This window comes from Triturus cristatus, chromosome 7 (assembly GCF_964204655.1).
Source record: "Triturus cristatus chromosome 7, aTriCri1.1, whole genome shotgun sequence".
Lineage (NCBI taxonomy): Eukaryota > Metazoa > Chordata > Amphibia > Caudata > Salamandridae > Triturus > Triturus cristatus.
The window spans coordinates 711833713-711850662 of NC_140590.1; the positions used below are offsets into that span (position 1 = coordinate 711833713).

Below are 16950 nucleotides of genomic sequence, written 5' to 3' on the forward strand. Positions count from 1 at the left end.
ATGTGAAAAATAACACCTTACTAAAAAGTAGCCGAAAACCGCTTTTCCCAAATCTACGTTATTTGATACCAGAAACAGAAGGGAACTAGAATGCCTAATTTAAAACTGTAATTGCACGCCTAAAATCAATGAGCCATCACAAAATAATGCAGCCCTCTTCCCATTGCCAAACATGCTACGGCATTTTCATCATGCAATTTGATAACGTAACGAAGCGCTGCTAGTGATCTCTGCAGCCGCGCCTCGTGATTTCGTAATTTCTTTCAGTCTTTGTTTCGCCCAGTGCCGGAAATGCAATTTTCCAGTCCTCTATGCTCTCGCCTCCCCCTCGTGACCCGGAACAGGAAGCAGAGAGAGGGCAGGGAGAGGCGGTAGGAGATAGCAGCTGACAGTTTCCATAGCATGGACTAGAATGATAATATTCTTCCCAAAGTACTAGATTGGAATGACGCATTGCTTTGGGGTAAGAAGTCCATTATCTAGGCATTTTCCTTCCTCTGGTAAAACCATCACCGTAACCCAGAGAAGAAAAGAGCTGTGCGCTTTTGGATCTGTATGTATATAGGGAAAAGCGAGTTGTAGGTGTCTAGATGCGTGTCACTGTGAGGTATGACGGAGTGTTGGGGTGGATGTGCGTGCGCTTGTGTGTGTGTCTGCGCGCACTCTCCTGCCGGATGGAAGTGCGTGTTGTGCTGTTTGTGGCGAAAGATGCAGCGGAGTATATGGACTTTATCCTCCAATGGCAAAAAGTGCTGTTCAAAGGTTGGTTAACGTCGGCTTTGTGTCTGTGGGCTCATGGCACCTATTCTGCGCTTCATACTGAAAAAAGAAGACGAGGTTTGTTTACGAACTGTGCTTTCGGTTCTGTTCATTGGGACTGGAGGGAAGCAGAACTTAGAAAGCAGTGAACTCACTGGTCATTTGGGTAGCACCAATTTTCAGTTTGATACACAGCTGAGGTGTTTTGTTTTCGAAAATAAATGTAAAAAAACAGTAAGGGTGCGTTTATTTGTTGTAATTTTGCTTAACGCAACCCAGACCCACCGAGGCAGCGTAGTGCTTTACAGGTAAGTGAGAGAAGGAAAAAATGCATACATAGAACGACAGGACCTTGTTACTCAAAGTACTGATTCGTCGCTCTAAGTGGTTTGAAGGTAGTCTTCCTTTTACGGCCACGAAACAGATTATTCATGCAGAGTGCTTTGGAGATAGTCATTCTTTCACGGACTCACGTTCCACCTGGTATTAGTATTTTTAGAGAGCGAATCTAACTAGGAAGCAGCGAAGCTATGTATATCACATGGGGTGAGAAGCAAGCCGATCGTGTAGATCAAGTTGGATATGTTACATCTGGATCTGTGGGGAGTTGAGTAGGATATGTACATCAAGTGGGGATTACACAAATATATTTCACTACACAGGCAGATTAAATGTCTTGCTTAGAATCACAGGCTATTGAACCCAAGCCAAGATTAAAACATAAATTCCCAGGTTCCAAAGTCTGCAACTCTAGCCACTAGTCCTAGGCCACATCACCTCCTATCTATGCAAAGTTGTATTGCAAGGTCCACCTTGAAGATCAACGCTCATGAAACCAGAAAAACAAAACTGTCAACACAAAAACTCTAAAACATAGCGGTATGCAGTTTAGCTGCATTCAGTTTTTGCAGCCACGATGATATTGCTATTGCAAAATGTTGTCGGGGAAGTAACATTTTGAGCTCTCTTGACGGTTCCGGAAAGAGGTGATTGTCTCAATCAGGAGGAGAATGCTATTTCAGACATGTTGTTTGAGAGTTCTTGGTTGCTGGAAACTGACGCTTCAAGCAGGAGAGTCTGCCTGCCGTAGTGCACCTGATTGACCTGAGATAAACAGTCTATTAGCTAGATTTCTTTGGGAGTCCACGCAAAGCAATATGGACAATGCAAACTGCTTAGAATAGACTTCTCAATTTTCGTGGAAGGCAATTTAGTAAGTTCAAAATTGGAGTGATGTAGTTTGAGCTTCTGACTCCAGATATTAGGCCGGATGCAGGATTTTAGTGGATGCACACTAATTCCTTTACCTTTTTTATAGTTGATTGCACTGGACTTGAGTCGCTATTCTTTTTCATCTCCAAAATACGTAATTTGCATGACAGTTATTTTCTCTATAGGTAGTGTGTGCTGCACAAATTGATGCATGAATAACAATTTTCACGTTGATTTTCCTAGTGACATTTAGGGGCATATTATCAAGACAGACGATAAAATTATCGCCGCTTTAGCGGCAGAAAACTGCCGCTAAAACGGCGATATTGGGCTTGATAATATGCTCTATGGAATTCCAATTGAAGCCCATGTTAGATGTGAAGGACATCTAACCTGAGCTTCAATTGGAATTCCATAGAGCATATTATCAAGCCCAATATCGCCGCTAAAGCGGCGATAATTTTATCGCCTGTCTTGATAATATGCCCCCATGTGCTTTTTGTTTACGTTTTTTGGGCGAAAAAGTTCAGTTGCAGTGATGCTGTGCCAGAAGTGGCGCCAGGCTGGCTTCAAGAGGGCATAGGTCTCGCTTGCATTTCCTCTATGCCAGGGAGTGGTTTATAGTCCATAGAATTCAGCAATGCAGATTGTTGTATGAGGGTGTCTTTCTGCAAGCTTGTGTTTACGGCTAATATCACCGATCATTCCAGGATATGTAGTTCATAATTCACATTGCAAGTATTGGCCCACAAGTTTCAGTGCGCTTAGTGTTATTGACACTTGATGACATGTAGCAGTTACGTAGTCCCCAGTAGGCTTGGCATAAGGGGTTGCCTTGCTCTGCTGACTTACCATTTAAACATGTTTGCAGAGACATTAGAGTGAGGATGTTGTCCTCTTCTGTCTTTCTGCCATGTGTAGAGCAGGAGTGTGTCTCAGCGAGTTTAACGCTCTCTGCTGCAAAATGCAGAGCTCCACAGGTTCCAAGTTTGAATCCAGGTAAGGCTGACTTAGCATACATCCTTCTGAGTTTGTTAAGTGAATACCATTAAACTGAATAATAACACAACCTGCTGTTTACATCTTTATAACAAGTTATTATCACTTGCAGCAACAGTCAAAGCTTGAAGAACAGAAAGTAGCCATCAGTTCAGGAACTGCGCCAAGCATTCTGTTTTTTTGCTGCTGCTGCACAAACCTCTGTTCTCAATCAAAGTGGGGCATAAATACGTCATTCTGTAAGTAAGTACTACCCTTTAGGGTTGCCAGTAATTCTATATTTTAATGTCCTCTGTACCCATCCTCCATCTAGTCAAGTCTGCAGCTTACTGTTGATTTGGGAGGCTGGGGTGGTAGTGTCAGGCAGACAGTGGGCAGAGCAGTCTGTGCTTGAGGGTTTATGGTGGAAGAATGCTTAGCGACTATAACGGGTTATCAAGAGAGTGCTATCTGTGTGTGGGCTGGCCTTGTATGCAATAAAAATGGAGGAAGTGAGCAGAGATGCAATGTATTGACTCCACTTCCCAAATATATACATATGCTGTATTAACAGAGAGGAACACATTCCAACCTTTGTCTAGTCTCTTGTCCTATACTAGAGGGGCATTCTTCTTGATTTTAAAAGGACTCTCACCCACTATTTTGTTAGTGTCGTGCTTAATATCGATTCCTCACCAGGGCACCTAATGTGTCCGGTGGTCTCAACATTGATCACCAAGGAAGCACTTACTACATTAGGGAGGAATCGAAAACTAAAATTACCTAGTGGTACCTGATGGAATAACTGTGAGTTTATTATAAAGGTCGCCTCATAAAATGAAAAATGGATAGCCATGGTATAAGATATGTTATCTCCATCATCCACGAGTCTGCGTGTTCCCACCAATTTGTTGCCTGAAAAGATAATTTGGCTTTCTTCAGGACCAAGTCTACAATCCCTCTATTTGCTACAAAGGGAGAGTAGTGGTCTATGACAGGTTTTTCTCTTATTTAGAGGTAATTCCAATTTTCATGCAGCCACACTCTTTCATGTATGCCACCGGCGGAGGTCCCCCCCTCCAGAACAATATCTGCAGGATTAAGAAAGACAGTTTTATTATTCATATACAGCTTATGCTTTTGTGATCTAAGACATGCAGTGGACACCGCACCAAAACCCCTCTCCTTATTAGGTGTAATAAAGTGATTTAAAACTGCACATTCTAATATCCATAACCCCCGTAACCACAGAGTACTGTTTTTCTGCTATTGAAAGTGCTCATTTGGGGCCCTTTTGCATATTACACGGTGTATTCTGTAACCTTGTTTGTTCGTTTTTAATAGAATCACCCACTTGCTGTGTGACTAGTGTTTTTAGGCATTAGAGTTGGGTGGACTGTCATATACAAATAAGGTTTGTTAACCAATAAATTAAATAGTGTGTAAATCCATGCAATCACCACAATATCATCAACCACATACTTGCAAGGCAATATTGTCTGGCATCATACAAGAGTAGAGGCGGGCGGACTTTGTCACATACTTGGATATAGTGGGCAAACAAAACATGAAATTAGTCTGAGAAGATAAAAAAAAAATCCCTTTTTGATACCCCTTCCCAACTTGTTACCCTGCTTACTTAGTCAAAGATCAGTGTTTGGAATTCAACCTAATTAGGTCCTCTAATTCCTGAATCTTGATGGTTTCTCGTTCGTTATTGCTGTTTCTAGCTTGGAGCCGTGGAGCCACTCTTATTTTTTGGGGTGATACTCGATGCACCGGTTCATTGTTGTTAGTGTGGGACATGGTTGGCTTTGCACCATAACTTATGTTATGTTAAATCATTTTATATAGCGCACAGCTGCCTCAGCGAAGAGGCGTCCCGGAGCTAGTAGCAGTGTCAATGAAGAGATACGGGATTAAGCCACGGTTAAAGAGAGGTTTTAGCGCCCTTACGGAAAGACATCAAGCTGTCCAGACAACGAATCTGCGTAGGCAGGGAATTCCACAATTTAGCAGCCAAGCAGCGAAAAGAACGTCCACCAGCTCGAAGACGCTTCACTCGGGGGACCATAGCTAGATGTTGCCCAGCTGATCGTAGTTGGCCCCAAGGTACGTAGGGTACCAGTAATTTGGACAGAATATCCGGGGAGGAGAATTTTAAGATTTTAAAAGTCAGGCACAGGGTTTTAAATTCGATCCTTTTAGTCAAAGGCAGCCAATCAAGGCGGTGAATCGCCCCAGTCGCGGAACAAGTTCTAGGAAGCCTCAGCAGGACATGAGCTGCTGCGTTCTGCACTCGCTGCAGACAAGTTGTTTCTTCCTTATTAGCCCCTAACAGGAGCGAATTAGCATAGTCCAATCTGGACAGGATGGCCGCCTGTACTATCGTCTGGCGAGTAGAAGGATCAAAGAACCCCAACAAGGGTCTCAACCCTTGGAGTAGGCCAAAGCAGGTACCTGCTAGTTTATTGGTATGCTCCTGATAGCTGAGAGTGGCATCTAGCCAAACCCCAAGATTTTTTACTGCCAACTTGGGGGTGGGAGCTCAGCCCAGGGTCTTGGGCCACCATTGCTCGCCCCATAGTCCCTGATCTCTCCCCACCAACAACACCTCAGATTTGTTGAGCTGAAGGCAGTTGGTGGTCATCCACTCCGCGACCGCCGCTAGGCCATTCCGAAATTTGGTAGCGCCCAGCATCGGGTCGTCGGAGAGGGCCACCACCAACTGCGTATCATCAGCATATATCATCTCATATCATATCATCATAGCATCAACTTATGGTATCCCTACATCCCAGTATGTTTTTTGTCCCCCTTCTGCTAAGGCTTGATTCAATATCCTGCAGTTCATCTGTTGGTCCCATGCAGGTCATGTGGCATGCATCCCTTCTTGTGGTTTGAGCTTATCTTATGGTATCTGGCTCCCACGAGGGTGACAGTGCGGGAACATGATCTAGGTCTGAGGACCAAACTTCTGCCACTTCTTCACATTGAGGACAAGAAGTTTTCATAGCTAAATTACAAGTGATAGGTCCTTATTAGAGCAGTTTACATTGCTGTCAGGCCTTGCGCTTCTGTCATTCTAGAACCGACCCATATTACATTTTATTTGTGGACCTTTAGATCCATATCAATGGTAGCTCCACCTTTATGATACAAACCACCCTAGATATATTAAGTACCTACTTGGTGCCTTACTCTTGCGCCAGTCACAGATCCCCAGCCGCATCTCTTCCGTCCTGCCTCTTGTTGCCTAGCTAATGCCTGCATTATATTTGTGTCTTGCTGATGCCTCTTTCCTGCTGTTCCTGACCCGCCCTGCTCCCGTGGCCACTCCCCCCTCTCAGGACTCATAATGGAGACATAGCGCAGTCTTGGTGACCAGTGCCTTACCTCTTGGGCCAGTCGCAGCTCCCCAGCCGCATCTCTGCCGTCCTGCCTCTTGTTGCCTAGCTACTGCCCATATTACATTAGAGTCTTGCTGATGCCACTTTCCTGCCGCTGCTTCTCCCTGGACTGATAATGGAGGCCGCAGCGCAGCCGCACGCAGTAGCTGCACCAAAGGCAAGCCCATTTGCGCCTGGACCACGCCTAGCGCTGGGTCCCCTGGTCATCCCACCATCCGCCACTAGACTACCAAGGAGCTCCTGGCCCTGGACACTGCAACAACAGCTGCTTCGCATCCTCCCCACGGTCTACCAAAGGACCCTTCACCTGCCACTTTTCCAGCGACTCTGGACCACCTGCGCACACTGACGCCTGCGGTACCCCCACACACAAGACTACAAACAACCCAGAATCTCTCCAATAAATCCTGCTCAATGCCTGCTTCCTCTGCAAACACACCACAGACATCTGGGATGCCATCACCATTTACTCCCCAGATGTCGCCTTCATCACAAAAACATGACTAAACCCCTCCTCGAACCCCGACATCGCCACTGCCACCAGTGATTGTAGAGGATTCACCTAGACTGCACAAACAAAGATGGTGGGGGCATTGCCTTCTGATGCACTGTCAACGATGATGACCCCTCACCTCTCATGGAACACCTCAACTCCTGACTACAAACTGACGCTAAAACTACATTGTAAGGCCCCCTCACATACAGAAGCCTGAACGGCCTTCTACAACAGCATCTCCAGGCTCATCGTCCCCCCTGCCATCAACTTCCTCTAGTACGTCCTACTCGCCGATCTCAATTTAAACTTCAATGACACCAATTCCACATTCCTCCTTGAGAACCACAGCAGCATCAGCCTCACCCAGCTGGTCACCGAACCCAGGCACAAAGCCAGACACACACACTTGATGCCATCACCTCAAGCAGCAGAATCAAATTTACCCACGTCACAGAACTCACCAGGACGGACCACAACATCGTCCTCTTTACCATCTCCAATGACCAGCCACCATCCCCAAGCACCACAGCACCATCCACCAGAGTTGCGGCAAGGTAACTGAGACCCAGTGACTGCAGACCTTCGGTACCTCATAACCCGAGCCAAGGCAGAACTCTACCAGGTCGTCTCGATCGTCACCGCCTGGGTCACCGAATGCTCTGACATTAGTCTTACTGATACCAGTAAAAGCAAACAACCAAACGGAGCTAGTGAGATGGTACACTCCAGAGCTCACAATTGCCAAACACAACTGCCACCGACTCAGGAAGCGCTGGCGCATGACCAAGCACTCCGACAGTGCCTCTCACAAAGCAACTTCCACCTCCACATCAAGGTAGCCAAGAGAGCCTGCATTGACAGCTCAGCAACCACACAAAAGAACTCTTCAAAATCATCAAGGAATTCTCCAACCTGACAGCCACCAAGACAATCATTGACCCCTCCCAAGAACTCTGCAACACCCTCTCAGACTACTTCCACAGCAAGATTACCACCATCTATCCCAACCCACCACTCTTATCCTTGACAACCTCTCTCAGCTAGCTAACACCCGCTGCAAAATAACCACCTGGTTCCTAATCACCACTCAGACCACCCCAGCCACCGCGTTATCCATCCACTCTGGGGCACCCGCCGACCCCTACCACCACTGTCTTTTTTAACCTCGGAACCAACACTTATCAACACGGAACTCACCAGCATTCTCAACAACTCCATCTCCACAGCAGCCTTCCCTGACAAATGGAAGCACAGTGAAGTCAGAACCTTCCTAAAGAAGCCCTCTGCCGACCCCAGCTACCTCAAGAATTACAGACTGATCTCCCTACTCTTCTACCCAGCCAAAGTACTCGAGAAGGCCATCAACCAACAGCTCACTAAATACTTAGAACTAAACCATCTTCTCGATGCCTTACAATCAGGATTTCATGGCAACCACAGCACAGAGGCCGCACTGGTTGCTGCCACTGACTACATCAGGACTGTCCTCGACCTCTCTGCTGTGTTCGATACTTTCTCCCACCACACCTTTCTCGACAGACTCCACAGAATCGGCGTTCAGGAAAATTCCCTCAAGTGGATCGCCTCTTTTCTCTGGACGCACACAGAGCATCAGTTTGCCTCCCTTCACCTCTGCACCCAAGGGCCTTCCCTCAGCCCCACCCTGTTCAACTTCTACATGACTCCCCCTCCCCTCCTCCTCACAGGCATCGTCCTATGCCAATGACAGTCAACTGATCCTTTTGCTCACTGAGGACCCCCACAATTTCAAAACCTACATCAGCAACCCCGTAACCGACATACAAAATGGATGAGAGACAGCTCCTTCAAACTAAACTCAGATAAAACAAAAGTTCTGATCTTCGGGAAGAACATTACCGCATATGACCACATCTGATGGCCAGCAGAACTCGGTCCAACACTCGCCCGATAGACTACTCCAAAATCTCGGCATCATCCTCGATATCCAACTGACCATGAAAAAAGTCAACTCAGTTACCTCCTGCTTCCACCCCCTTCGCATGCTATGCCAAATCTTTAGATGGATCCCAACCAACCCCAGAAAGACAGTCGCACACACCCTCGCCACCAAGCACCTCGACTACGGCAATGCTCTCTACTCCAGAATTTCCACCCTACTCCTCAAGACTCCAGATCATACAGAACACTGCAGGCAGACTCATCCTGGCCCTCCCCAAATGGACCAGCATCACCCCTCACCTCAAACATCCATTGGCTACCAATTCAGAAGAGGTGCTAGTTCAAGATCCCCATGCTCTCGTACAAAACTCTACACAACCAAGGACCCTCTTACATCAACCATCGACTAGTCTTCCACTTCCTCGCAAGAGACCTGCACTCAGCCTCACTCGCCCTTGTACACACACACACACACACCCTAAATGACTTCTTTTTGACAGTATTGCATTTTAGTAGGGGACTATGGCCATTTAAGCTAAACGATTTAACAATGCAATTGTGTCCAATTTACAGCCCTGTTTTGTGTTTTCTACAATCCTCTAATCGTCAATGTACTACACCAGTACGGAGTGACAAAGCAATTTTAAAGATTCAAAATCTTTCTTCAGTATTTGGAGTAAGATTTAAGGACTCTCTATATACCCCTGTGGTATCGTGCACTAAACAAGAATCTTATTTTTGAATCTGAGTGCAAAAGGAAATAGACTATTCTCATCAAAAGCAATAGAGAAAAATGCTGAATAGAAGTGAATCGAAGTAAACAACTCTACATCTGCTAAATTGCGAAATACACATGCTGTTTGAGTTGGAACAACAAGGGATTGCTATTTCATTTTGTTCTCGTCGGTCTTGAACTATTCTCCATTTCCCATTTGGTCTGTGCAAGCCCATTGTTGTTGAGTTACATAGACATCCTAGGATTTCTCTCAAAATGCCCTGTTCAGTCATCTTTTCAAAGACCAGTGCCATTTCCCCCTCTGCTTTCAGAGTAAGTTTATATTGAGGAGTACAGTGTTATACTGCATTCTGCACTTTTATTCAGCCCAATTTATTTTCCTGAAAAATCACAAACCTCTCTTTTGACAATGTGTTTTAAATCTGGGTGATAAGTCGTCAGCTGTGAGAGCTGAAACATACCAACTTTTTCTCTTTAAAGTTGACATAATGACTAAATGCAAACACAATCGGATATGCAATAAAGCATGCAATTCAACTGTTCAAAAGGTCATGACCCAACAGATTTACTGGACTTGTATAGCTAATTATAAATTCATGATTCCCTGTAGTTGATCCTATTTTTACAGGGGCATTTGCTGACAACTTACTTATAATTAGTTTATTTGAAAAGCCTGCAACTTTCACTTCTTTTCCCAAGATGGGTAGGTCTGGAGATTTCACTGGTTTAATGTGAGATGGCCATTAACTTCTCCTTCCACATACAGACCATCATGGCACCTCTGGGACTGCACTACACATGCAATTCTCCTCCTCTCCCTGAGACACAGTCATATGTGCTTGACTTGGTCCAGAAGGGGCGCCGAGTCTAGCTGCAGATTTTGGAAAATTGTCATTTATTACTGAATATGTTTGCTGAAATTTTGACTTTGGTTGAAATTGTGATGTATTATTCTGCATAGGTTGTTGTAGGACTGGGGCTGAAGGCCTATTCCTATTCAACTGCATTTTAATGTGCATATTCTGCACAAAATCCCAGAAGGGCTTTTAATACGGTGCCAGTTGCTATTCTGCTGTATGAGATTCATTTAAGGGACCAATTGCGCCTTGTTTGGAAATCTCTTCACATTAAATGTACATTTCCTTTTCCAGTTCCCCTCTCTACCACAAATTTGACATGATGCTCCTGATTTCATTTGAATATTGTTAACATTATTAGCATTGTAAGTATCTTTGATAAAGCCTATTATTCGGTGTTCGGAGTCACCATTTCCACCTTGCACCCCCACAATAAAAATTACCATCAGACCCTTTCTGAAAAAACTGAGTTTGCACCACCATCAACCTTTTCTTTGTTGTTTTGTTTCCGCATCACTATATTTACTGCAGTACTTCCTTTAGGCAAGGATTTCATCTAATTCGTTTGAGTACCAACGCATCACACTCTGCTGAAGAAGTGTACTGATTCTCGGTTGCACACAAAAAACATAAGCAAACAAATCCTGACACACCTTCCTTTGAAGGATCCTCAACTCCACTTTGCTGCCTTTAAATCTGCATCAATTTCTCATAATATGCATGGACTGGCTCATGTGCATTTTGTCTCTTTCATTATTTTTGACCAAGTAGCCTGTTTCTGTGGAACCTTACCTTTCAAATGTTCAATAACCTGAGTATACTTTTGCATGATAAACAGTGAAAGCTTAACACAAGGACCCTCCCTCTGCTGTTCGGGTCTTTGGACTTTTGTCTTGCACTCAATCCGTAAATCTTTAGGCACAATAACTGAAAACAACGCATCCAGATCTCAGTATACCACTTTTCTGGTTCCTTTAAGCTTTGGGAATATCTTTGTAAAGGTCCACAAATACCATTGAATCCAAGGAACATGCACATATGCTCCTCCATCCTATAGACAATGGGGCGACCCTGTGTCCCTCAGAACCTGGGTATAAATGATATGAAAAACAATGGTTCCGTCGGGTGTAGCCAAACAATTACTTTGTTTTCAGTTATGAATGAATCGAAAAGAAGAAACTTAAGTACAATATTTCAAATTTAGAAAAAAATTCTAAAAATAATTACATTCACAGGACCACATAAAGCAAACAACAACAATGCACAAATCACGATGACATCAGATTTGCAGGGTGGTAAAATGTTCTTTTATATATAAATTGTCTCATTTATATCTACACCCATAACATTCTTTTTGCAAGATATGGCTGCCAAGGTTATAAACATTAAAGTGAATTGGTGAATCAGTGACAAGGTGACAAAGGTGACAAAATTGGTGTGCAATATATACAGAGTGAATACAAAGGTTTTTATATACAAGGTAAAAGTCGGCCAGTATATGAAAGAGCACAATGACACAGTTTCCCGGGGATTTCCGATTCTATGGGAAAACGAGTCTTGAACTGGTCCTAGGTACTGTCGACGTTTCGACCCTATATATGCGATCTTAAATCGTCATGCGGGTCTTCATCAGGACTTAGATATTGGCAGTGGCAACCTATAAAAGCAAGTAAGGCACGTGTCAAGAGCTTATTTTAAGAAGTCGCAAGTGTATGGTCCCGAATAAGCCAAAGCAGGCCATGACTCACCTAGCCAGAGGTCTAGGATGACCCAATGTTCAAATTTTGTGGGTCCGGTATATTCATCCAGCGGAGTTTCTAAAAATTAATTTAAAGTAAAGGTAAATGGATGACATCATCAACCCATCACCATTAATTCAAGAGCTCGTCCCCCTAATGTGGGATTTACATTAACATTGTAGACGCATTACGTCTCAGCGTGGTAATTATATACATGGTGTCCTAATTATAAAGCCAGTCAGGCGATGACTCAAAAGTGACTTTAAAGCTCTTATAGAGATCGAGAGGTGCGTGTCCTAACAAATATTAAAAGCCAAGTTATACCGGTGAGATTGGCAATTTATTGTAAATCAATTAAAAAGGGGACCATACGTGAGATTTGGTCCGGGGAAAAAATAGCGCAACAAACTTGGTTGTGGGATTACACCAAAGAGGGGCCAAATGTAACATGCTCAATCCTTAGATATTCAATTTACTAAAGTAATCCCTGTCTATGTAAAGCAGGTACGCTTACCTGAGAACTGACTTGTAAGCGAAAAAACTTAATGGAGCGAAAATCGTCAATTTAGTTTGAAGCAGGAGCAGTTGGTAGACTCTGACTGCGTCTATAAGGTAAGCCACATGTGCAGACTTAGTTAAAACCGGGGCAAGGCAGGGGAAAGGATTTATTTGATCGCGCTGATCAGAAAACTTACTTGAGAAGAGAGTAACAGAGTTTAATCTCCCAGGCGGTGTTGATTCCCGCGTCTCTTTCCACCTTTCGTTGTTGTGGGAAACCGGCGAAGGACTGATCAGCCGGTATATGGGGACAACCAAGCCCCTCCCTGCATGACGTAGAACGTCTAAAAGCGCCAGGACGGTTGCTCAGCAACTGAGTAAGCGTCAATAGAAATCGAGCGAGCCCGCTAGAGTGACATGGTTGCTATTCGTGCGTTCAGCTTACACGCTGACGTCAAGTGTGTATACTAACTATTAATGATCGGCAACACTATACCGGCCGTAAGAGAAGAAACATAACTCCCCATTTGCGTGCCCAGGTACAAATGGTGCATCCCATTTTTATCAAACAAAGTGCGGACAAAAACAGGAATGCAGCTATGTCACGTTATTATACATGCCAAAAACAACTAACCACGGGTAGAGATGCTTTGTGCATAGATGCTTTTGATTACTCGTGGGACATACTGGGCATAGGATACAATTCTCTTCTTTGCAAATCAAACATGTTTAGCTGTTACATTGGAAAATTAAAACAATTGGTTTTGTGAAATGTTTGAGGAACAGCATACAGAGCCCTGTATACATCAAACTTCTGAACACATACATACAAAACCAGATCATTGTGTTATATCGAACCAACTGTTAAACTCAGTGACACTGTAATTTATAAAGTGGTAATATCACATCCCAACGAGGTCATGTAGATGTTAGATTGCAGGTTTCAAAAGACATTATGAGTTCTTATACAGGAAGCATATGCATGATCACAATAGCATTATGATATAAAACCATAGCCCTGTAATCTGAATAAATCAAAGTAGTGGCAAGTAGCACCTTCTCAGTTAAATAGAGAAAATGAGCCTTCAATGCAGTTACAGCAACATGACCAAAAATAACATGTAGAAAATGAGCCTTTCAATAAAGTTTCAAACAACATGACATCTAAGATCTTAGATTTGAACTGTATTGGGCTGGCGTACACATGCACCACAAAGCCTGCTCTAAGTGAACCAAAGTTCAGTGATCAGCATTCTTAGAGTGATATCTATACAGTTAGAGAGGAGAGAACAAACCGACCCTTGATCACAATTGACCCATCTGTCTAGACGTTTCCTCAAACTCATTCAGACCCTGTTGTACTGTATCAAGGGAATGTATCCATCTACATTCTTTTCTCTTTAGATTGAGTGTGATTGAACCCCCTCTTGGAGCTAGAGTAACCTTTTCCAACACATACCATTTGATATCCTCCGGCTGGTGGTTATGTGTGAGATAGTGCTCGACCATGGGAGCCCCTTGCGTCTTACATCTAATACGGCTCATGTGTTGGAGTATCCTTACTTTAACCTTTTGTGTGGTTTGGCCCACGTACAAAAGACCACAAGGACAAATTATTGCGTAGATTAAGTTGCAACTATTACAATTTGTGAAACTGTATGCTTTGTAGGTTCTATTGTGATAGGTGAATGAGGGACCTTCCACTGTCAAAGGGCAGGCTTTACAGTGGCCACATTTGAAATGGCCCATGAGGGGAGGCAAACCCAGATGATCTCTAAGTCCAAGTGCTTTAGGTGGTTCCAGATATGCCTTGACAACATTATCTTTCACATTTCTACCTCGTTTAAAGGCAAATAGAGGTTCCCCAGTGGTAGGAAGCTCACTCGAAACCAGGTTCCAATACTTTTTCATGATCTTCTTCATGTCATTGCTTTTACTATTGAATGTAGTACACATACAATGCTCTCATTTTTGGTTGTTCTCTCCTTTACTTGTAGTAGTTGGTCTCGCGGACAATACCAGGCGCGTTTCCGTGCACGTTTCAATAAGCCAATAGGATAACCCCTTTCCTTGAGGCGAGTGGTAAGGATGTCAGTTTCTTTGAAGAAATCGGCTCGTCGTGTACAGTTTCTTCTTAGCCTCAGATATTGGCCGTACGGAAGATTGTCCCTAAGGCTGCATGGATGGTGGGAATTGTATTTAAGGAGGGTGTTCCTTTCTGTAGGTTTGCGATATAAATTGCAAATTAACTGTCCATCATCTACTTCAAATGAAAGGTCAAGGAAATCAATTGATTTGTTGCTCTTCGACATGGTGAATTGAATATCAATTGATCTCGTATTCAACCAGTTATAGAATTGTTCAAGTTCCTCAGCAGTACCCGTCCAGATCATTATAACGTCATCTATGTAACGTTTCCAGACCATAATCTGATTGATGAATGGATTTAGAAGGCTATAGAGGTGCTCCTCCTCATATGAATCCATAAAGATATTGGCCAGGCTTGGCGCATAAGTAGCGCCCATCGCGACGCCTTTACATTGGTAGTAAAATTGCTTCATGAATACAAAGTAATTGTGCTTCATTGCAATTTCTAGAAGGCCTATCAAGAAGTCAGTTGGTATCCAATGCGGTCTTGACCTCTTATCAAGGGTAGCTCTAATTACCTCAAGGGCCTTCACCTGAGGAATGGAGGTATAGAGCGAGGATACATCCAATGTAACAAGTAGTTGGGTTTGCATATCGAATGGTTGTCCCTCCAACAGCTGAATAATGTGCATTGTATCCCGCACATATGATTTGGTTTCGGGTATCAAGGGTTGGAGAAAGTGATCTATAAACTGGTTGAGAGTTTCCAAAATCGATTCGCAGCCAGAGACAATAGGCCTCCCTGGTGGTTTATCTAGGCGCTTATGTATTTTGGGGAGGGTATAAATAGTTGGAATCCTGGCTTCTCTTTTGTTTAAGAAGTCACACTCTGGTTGGCTTAAGAAACCCTTTACCACTCCGTCCATGGTTATCTCCTCAATTAGTGCTTTGACCTCTGACGTGGGATCCCTTGGTATAGGACAATAGCTATCTCTGACTGCCAATTGAAGCTCTATTTCAGCTACGTAGTCTTGTGTATTTTGCAGAACCACCGCACCACCCTTGTCGGCGGCCTTGATCACGATGGCATTGTTGGTTCCTAATGCTGATAATGCCAGTCTTTCCTGCTTACTGATGTTATATTTTAAGTACTTCTTCTTCCCCATCAGGTCCATGATTTCTTCAAGGACAATTCTCTCATATGCAAGTATTTTCTCGCTCATCATATATGCACTCGGAGTGAACGTTGATGGTGGTCTGAACGGTGTTGCAGCTGCTGTCGGGGCATATACATTCTTGCTGAAATAATATTTCAAACGTATTTTCCTGAAAAACCATTGTAGTTCAACCTTAACATTGAAAGAATCAGGAGCAGATGTCGGTACAAATGTTAGCCCTTTTTTGCAGAACCAACCTTTCCTCATTGGATAGTATATGATCCGAAAGATTAATAATCGGGTTTTGTGTACCGACTGATCCTTGATTTGGAACATCCTGAGTGTTTGCCGGATGAGTCATATTTGGAGGATTCGGTCCAATATCAACCGCCGAAGTGAGTTGGGGTGTCAAAATGGAAAGCAAGGCAGAATCACCCGTACATGAAGCTTCCATTGTGATGTCAATAATTTGGTGCCGTTCAACAAGGCTGCCATTGGTGGTTATGGCCAACGTATTCTGTGTGGTCATATTTGGAGGATTCGGTACAATGTCAACCGCCGAAGTAAGTTGGGGTTTAAAAATGGAAAGCAAGGCAGAATCACCCGTACATGAAGTTTCCATCATAGTATCAATGGTTAGACTGCCATTGGTGGTTATGGCCAACGTATTTTGTGTGGACATGTGTGTCAAAGGTCTACAATGTGAGCCAATGGAAATTTCAGGGTTACTAACCGAGCCCATCAGGAAGGGAGTTGGATATACGTTTGAAACCACCAAATTAACGCACTGCGTCTTCACCATCTGTATGTTTGTCTGCGGGTCGAGATCTCGCCATGTGTTTCTGGCTGAAAGAACCGGACCCGTGAGTTGGTGCGCCGTGTGTTTCCACCCCTGTGGTTGTTCCATCCCCTTGTCCGACCCCAAAACTGTTCTTGTCCCCCACCTCTGTTTGATTGTCTCTGGCCCTCCCCTAAAAAATGGGACACTTGATTGTCTTGTCTACTGGTAGAAGGCCTATCTAGGTCTGAATCTGAACCACTACCAAAAGAGGAATCTGAAAAGGTCTTGAATCTCCTAGGGCCTTGTCTACTTTTATTGG

The 16950-nt window shown here is 43.9% G+C and overlaps 1 protein-coding gene across 3 annotated transcripts in view; it reads left to right on the forward strand.

Moving 5' to 3' along the window:
* The first annotated feature begins 324 nt into the window (after window positions 1-324).
* Window positions 325-16950, forward strand: part of LOC146810391 (uncharacterized) — a 36873-nt gene continuing 20247 nt past the window's right edge. Inside the window, exons 1-2 of one of the 3 annotated variants that reach the window (XM_085617387.1) lie at window positions 327-463; window positions 3083-3213. The gene's annotated coding sequence lies outside the window, so the exon portion shown is untranslated. Of the gene's footprint in view, window positions 464-3082; window positions 3214-16950 lie in introns of all 3 variants that reach the window. The other 2 variants (XM_085617388.1, XM_085617389.1) reach the window with 2 other exon arrangements.